Consider the following 6,696-nt stretch of genomic DNA (forward strand, 5'->3'; position numbering starts at 1 on the left):
TTTCCCTTTTTAAAAGCTAAGGATTAAACCCCTAGAGCCTTAGGCATACTAGGCAAGTACTCTACCACTAAAATAAAACCTTGTCTCCCCCCTCTCCCTTTTTCTTTTCCAGTCCTGAGGCTTGAACTCAGGGCCTGGGCACTGTCCCAGGATCTTGAGCTTCTTTGGCTCAACGCTAGCACTCTACCACTGGAGCCCCAAAGCCACTTCCAGTTTTCTGGTGGTTTATTGGAGGTAAGAGTCTCACAGCTTTCCTGCCTGGGCTGGCTTTGAACAGTTATCCTCAGATCTCAGTAGCTAGGATTACAGGCATGAGCCACCAGAACCTGGCTATTGGCTTTTCCTTTTTATGTGGTACTAAAGAATCAAACCTAGGGCTTCATGCATGCATTCTAGGGACCCACTCTGCCACAAAAGCCATATTCCCAGCCCCAAGATTTTTTTTTTACCCTGATTTTTAGATGTGGAACTTAGACAGGGGGAAAGAAAATGATCTGCAGAGGTCAGGGCAAGTTGGATAATAGAATAGAGTCTGGGTGTCTAAATGTCCTAGTGACAGACTGGAGATGCTATCAGAAACTGCCCTGAGGCTACTTGACTAATGATACTAAAGACCTTTCTGTACTTCTGGGTCAAAAGCCCAGGTTTCTGCTGGGCTCTGGTGCTTCATGCCTGTAATCCTAGCTACTCAGGAGACTGAGATCTAAGGATTCAAAACCAGCCTGGGCAGAAAAATCCCAGAGACTCTTATCTCCAGTGAACCACCAGAAAACTGAAAGTGGCGTGCTGTGACTCAAGAGCTAAAGAGCCCAGGGATAGCACCCAGGCCCAGAGTTCAAGCCCTGACACAGACAAAACAAAACAAAACAAAAAACCCAGGTTCCTAACCTCAAATCAGGATAAGAATTATCCTAGATCTCAAATGCCCCAAAGCACGGTATGCCCTGCAGGCTCCTTTTTCTGCTTTTTCTCTGTTATGGTAAGCAGGAAAATCAGTAATTGTCTAGCTAGATGCCCCTGTGCCTCAGAGGTTCTTTACCTGAGGTATCTTCAGATCATGAGTCCCCTGCCGCCTCACACTTTGTGGGGACACTGTGTCCTGGAGAAGAGGTTGGCTCACAGGTACAGAAACAGGTGCTCTGGGAATTAACTGCTCCCTGGAGCATGGATGTCTGTTAAAATAGCTCAGACCTTTTGGATCAAAAGCCACAGCCTCTCTAGGGGGAAGAACGATGAAGACAGGACAGCTTGGGTGGGGGGCAAAGGAAAAACAGCCCACTTCCTCAATCCCTCTTGCCAGTTGGAGCTTAGGAACACTTCTGTTGAAAAGACACTGGTGGGCTAAGTGAATTGGGAAGATTGAATCAGAGAGAGCCTGTCATTGCAGAAGTGGTCAAATGACCAGCAAGTTCCAGGAATTAGGCAAGGGACTAGCATGGCATAGAGAATTCAAGTAAAAGAGGAATGTTTCTGTTACCCCAGGAGATAAAAGCCATAAAGAATATAAACTAGGCCGAGCATCTGTGGTTGGCTCATGCCTGTAATCCTAGCTGCTCAGGAGGCTGAGATCTGAGGATTGTGGTTCCAAGTCACCCCAGGCAGGACTGTGAGACTCTTTATCTTTAATAAGCCACCAGAAAAAAAAAAAGGAAGTGGCACTGTGGCTCAAGTGGTAGAGCACTGACCTTGAGCTGAAGAGCTGAGGGACAGCACCCAGGCCCAGAGTTCAAGCCCCACAACCGAAAAAAAAAAAAAAAAAAGTGCATGCCGGTCTGGGAATGTGGCTCAGTGGTAGAGCATTTGCCTAGCATGCATGTGCATGAAGCCTTGGGTTTGATTCCTTAGTACCACATAAACAGAAAAAGTCAGAAGTGACGCAGTGGCTAAAATGGTAGAGTGCTAGCCTTGAGCAGAAAGAACTCAGGGACAGTGTCCAGGCCCTGAGTTCAAGCCCCAGGACTTGCAGGAGAAAAAAAAAAAGTACATGAAGCCGGGTACCAGTGGCTCATGCCTGCAATTCTAGCTACTCAGAAGGCTGAGATCTAAGGATCAGGGTTCAAAGCCAGCCCTGGCAGGAAAGAGACTCTTATCTCCAATTAACCACTTGAAAACTGGAAGTGGCACTGTGGCTCAAAGTGGTAGACGGCTAGACTTGAGCCAAAGAAGCTCAGGAACAGTGCACAGGCCCTGAGTTCAAGCCTCTTGAGTGGGAAAAACAAATACATGAAACTCAGTATTTCACTAAAGCAGTTAGCATCCTCTCCATGTTCATTTTTCTCCAGGACCTGCTGTTGTTAGGCTAAACAATGTGTTCTACCTCTGTGCTAGCTGCATCCATTGTTGTAAACATCTCTGAGAACTGATCTCATTTTGTCCAAGTCTCTGCCTGGGGCTGGTGGGGTGGTGGTGGATGAAAGATATTGACTGGATAAGCTGTAGATCCCCTAGGAGTTTGAAGTCTCTTCCTCTGTATTTCTCTTGCTTCAGAGGGTCTCTCTGCTCTTGGCCTTTTTCACATACTGTTACTTATTCTTGGCAGCTGTTTTCCAGTTACTGGCTGCCTGTGGATTTGGTTGCCATGGTAACCTCCAGAGGTACAGCTGGACATGCTTGAATGCAAGCAGGATGGAGCCAGGGATAAAGGTGGAAGACGCAGAGTTCAGGCTCTGGTTCTCTTCTAGTACCGGGTTCCTCATCTTTGGTCAAATGGCCATTCATGAAACCCAATTACTTCACTGGTCACTCAGATTACCCAGAAGGGGCAGAGAAAAGACCCTTGCTTTGGGGACCAAACGATGATAATAGCCAGAAGCTGGCTTTTTTTTTTTTCTTTTTCAATTGGTCATGGTGCTTGAATTCAGGGCCCAGGCCCTGCCCCTGAGCTCTTTTGCTCAAGGCTAACACTCTACCACTTTGAGCCATAGTGCCACTTCTGGTTTTCTAGTGGTTCATTGGAGATGAGTCTCAAGGACTTCCCTGCCTGGGCTGGCTTTTAAGGCTGGCTTTTAAGGCTGGCTTGTGAAACTTACCCTGAGATTGTATAAGGTGAGAAATAGGTATAGGACTGCTGATTTCTCTGATCTTCACTGCTTCTAAGATATATGGGTGGCTGGGCACCCGTGGCTTATGCCTGCAATCCAAGTACTCAGGAAGCTGAGATCTGAGGATCACAGTTCAGGCCAGGCAGGAATATCTGTGAAACTTTTTTTTGTCGGTTGTGGGGCTTGAACTCTGGGCCTAGGCACTGTCCCTCAGCTCTTCAGCTCAAGGTGAGCACTCTACTGCTTGAGCCACAGCACCACTTCCAGTTTTCTAGTGTTTTACTAGAGATGAGTCTCACGGACTTTCCTGCCTGGGCTGGCTTTGAACCATGATCCTCAGATCTCAGCCTCCTCAGTAGCTAGGATTATAGGTGTGAGCCACTGGTGCCCAGCCTGTGAGACTCATCTCCAGTGAACCACCAGAAAACCAGAAGTGAAGGTGTACTTCAAAGTGGTAGAGCACTAACCTTAAGCACAAAAGCTCAGAGTCAGTGCCCAGGCCCTGAGTTCAAGCCCATGACCCACAAAACAAAAAGCTCATGTCCTAAAGTGATCTTCCCACTTCATTCTCCTGAATAGCAAGGATTATAGGTAATTGCTTCCATATCTGGCTGGGATACCTTTTACTTATTTTGAGTGGTACTGGGATTTGCTCACTCAGTTTGCTTGATCACAACTGGTGCTCTACCATATGTGCCACACCTCCAGCCCAACTTTTATTTTGGAGTTCTATAGTCTTGCAGACCTTGTTCCCTAGGCTGGCTTTGAACTGTGAGCCTCTCGATCTTAGCTTTCAAAGTAACTACAATTCTAAGTGTGTGCCACCAGCACCCAGCCAGGTTGCTCTGTGTGTGTGTGTGTGTGTGTGTGTGTGTGTGTGTGTGTGTGTGCATGCGCGCGCCAGTCCTGGGGCTTGAACTCAGAACAATGTCCCAGACTTCTTTTGCTCAAGGCTAACACTCTACCACTTGAGCCACAGCACCACCTCTGGCTTTTCTAAGTAGTTTGCTGGAGATGAGAGTCTCATGGACTTTTCTGTCTGGGGTGGCTTCCAACCATGGTCCTCAGATTTTAGCTTCCTGTCTGTGTAGCTAGGATTATAGACATGAACCACAAGTGCCCGGCTCCTAAATTGTCTCCTCCCTTTTTTGCCAGTCCTGGGGCTTGAACTCAGGACCTGGGAACTGTCCCTGAGTTTTGTTCAAGGCTTGTGCCAATTCTTGCTTTTTCTGTGTATGTGGTACTGAGGAATTGAACCCAGGGCCTCATGCATGCAAGGAAAGCACTCTACCACTATGCCACCTTCCTAGCCTGGGTTGCCTTTTGAATGCTGTTTGCTTAATGGGTGAAAGACTGAGCTGTGGGGCATTTTACAAAAGTCAATGGGGGGGGGGCTGGGAAGGTAGCTCAGTGGTAGAGCGCTTGCCTTGCAAGCATGAGGCCCTGGGTTCAATTCCTCAGCACCACATAAACAGAAAAAGCCGGAAGTGGCACTGTGGCTTCAGTGGTAGAGCGCTAGCCTTGAGCTGAAGAGCTGAGGGACAGTGCCCAGACCCAGAGTTCAGGCCTCATGACCAGCAAAAAAAAAAAAAAAGTCACAGTTGCACTGAAGACCCTGCCCACTTCCGCCTTTGTCAATCGCCCTGGAGTAGCTTTTCTGTTTTATAATTGATGTCAGAATCCTAATTACTCAGTTGCCTATCCCACCCCCATCTAAAACTTGAAAAATCTGACAACATGGGAAAACTAAGGAGTCATGAATTTGCCTTCTTCAATCAGTAAACCTTCTCCAAATGTGTGCAAATACTAATACACTGCATCTCCATTCTGCCTCTCCCCTCACAAAATTAATAGTCCCAAACTCTCTCCCATCAAAGAACTTGTCTCAAGAGGCACTATTTATAATCACAGGCCTATTTAGCCTAGAGCCTGGTCTTGCTTCTGAACCAGAGACAATGAGGTGCTCCTGCTTCTAGCAGCTCAGTTCCCAGCAGCACTGAGCTCCGGGGGTGTGCCAAACCCATATGAGAGACACTAGTGAAGATTTTAATTAATACTGAGTAATTACCAGGTGGTGCTTAACTATTCCAAATGTCCTTTAGGTTCCCAGGCCTATATCCAATCATGTTGCTGGCAGGGGAAAAAGAGAACTGGATTCTGTGCCCCATTGGGTCTTTGGCACTTAAGCTATCATTTGCTTTTCCCAGGAAGATTCTTACCTACCCCATTCCAATCCTATTTGGTGAGGAAAAAGTGGAGCTATAGCTCCAGTGGTAGAGAACCCGCCTTGAGCAGAATAAACCAAATGAGAGCAAGTTTGAGTTCAAGCCACAGTACTGGGTGCTCACACGTTGCACACATGCGCACACACACACAAAAGAGGGGACATCCAATCTGGTAAGGGGAGGGGAGCGAGTTTGGGATTAGCCTGGTTTCTCCAGTTCACCTATGTCCTTTCCCGAGGCAAAGGATAATAGCGCCTTATGGTCTGTTCATCTTCATCAAGCAGTGCTGGCTCAGAGCCCAGGGTAGAAAGTGGGGGAGAAGAAGGGATGTTCTGGTCTAGACCTTGTGATCCTGGCAGGAGTAAAAGGAGGATCAGACAACAATAAACGTTTCTACTCTGGACAGCATGCCCATTTACCAGTGTATGCACATTTGGCTCCGGGTGCTTGGTCTTTCAAGGTTATTGTTCTCCAAACTCCTAAATTACCATCTTGTTGATGCTTAAAGCTAGCGCTCTACCACTTGAGCTACAGCATCACTTCTGGTTTTCTAGTGGTTTATAGGAGATGTCTTACTTTCTTGCCTGGCCGGCTTTGAATCGCAATCCTCAGATCTCAGCTTCCTGAGTAGCTTTGGCTCTTGCAGTGATGCTTTCTTCCAGTCTAGGCAGGTCCTGAATTTGGGGATCCTTTAACTGAGCAGGAACCATAGTTCCTATGGAGATCTTATGTTTCTGTCTCCCTGGTGTTCTGTGTTTTGAAAGAACATGTGAAACCAAACACTGGGTAATTGTAACTACTCAGGAGGCTGAGATCTGCGGATCCTGGTTCAAAGCCACCCTTGGCAAGAAAGGCTGTGGGACTCATCTTCAATTAACCACTAGAAAGTGAGAAGGCGAGCTGTGGTTCACGTGGTAGATCGCTAGCCTTGAGCAAAAGCAGCTCAGGGACAGTACTCAGGCCCTGAGTTCAAGCCCCAGGGCCGAAAAAAAAAAAAAAAAAGGGGCCAGACTCTGGTGGCTCAATCCTCTAATCCTAGCTACTCAGGAGGCTGAGCTCTGAGGATCAAGGTTCAAAGCCAGCCCGGGGCAGGAAAGTCTGTGAGACTCTATCTCCAATAAACCACCAGAAAACCGGAAGTGGCACCGTGGCTCAAGTGGTAGAGCACCGGCCTTGAGCTGACGAGCTGAGGGACAGTGCCCAGGCCAGAGTTCAAGACCCAAGACTGACAAGACAGAAAGACAGACAGACAGACAGACAGACAGACAGACAGACAGACAAACAGACGTGGCCAAGCAAAAAGAAGGCAGGTTGGCCACTCATTTGTAATACCCCTTGGTCCACGAAGAAGAGCCAGAGGACAACGCGCTAGGAGGCGCGCGCTCAGCGCGGCGGCGCACGCGCACTGGAGGCCGGTGAACCGACGGGGA

This window comes from Dipodomys ordii, unplaced genomic scaffold (assembly GCF_000151885.1).
Source record: "Dipodomys ordii isolate 6190 unplaced genomic scaffold, Dord_2.0 Scaffold107, whole genome shotgun sequence".
In the NCBI taxonomy this organism is placed as follows: domain Eukaryota; kingdom Metazoa; phylum Chordata; class Mammalia; order Rodentia; family Heteromyidae; genus Dipodomys; species Dipodomys ordii.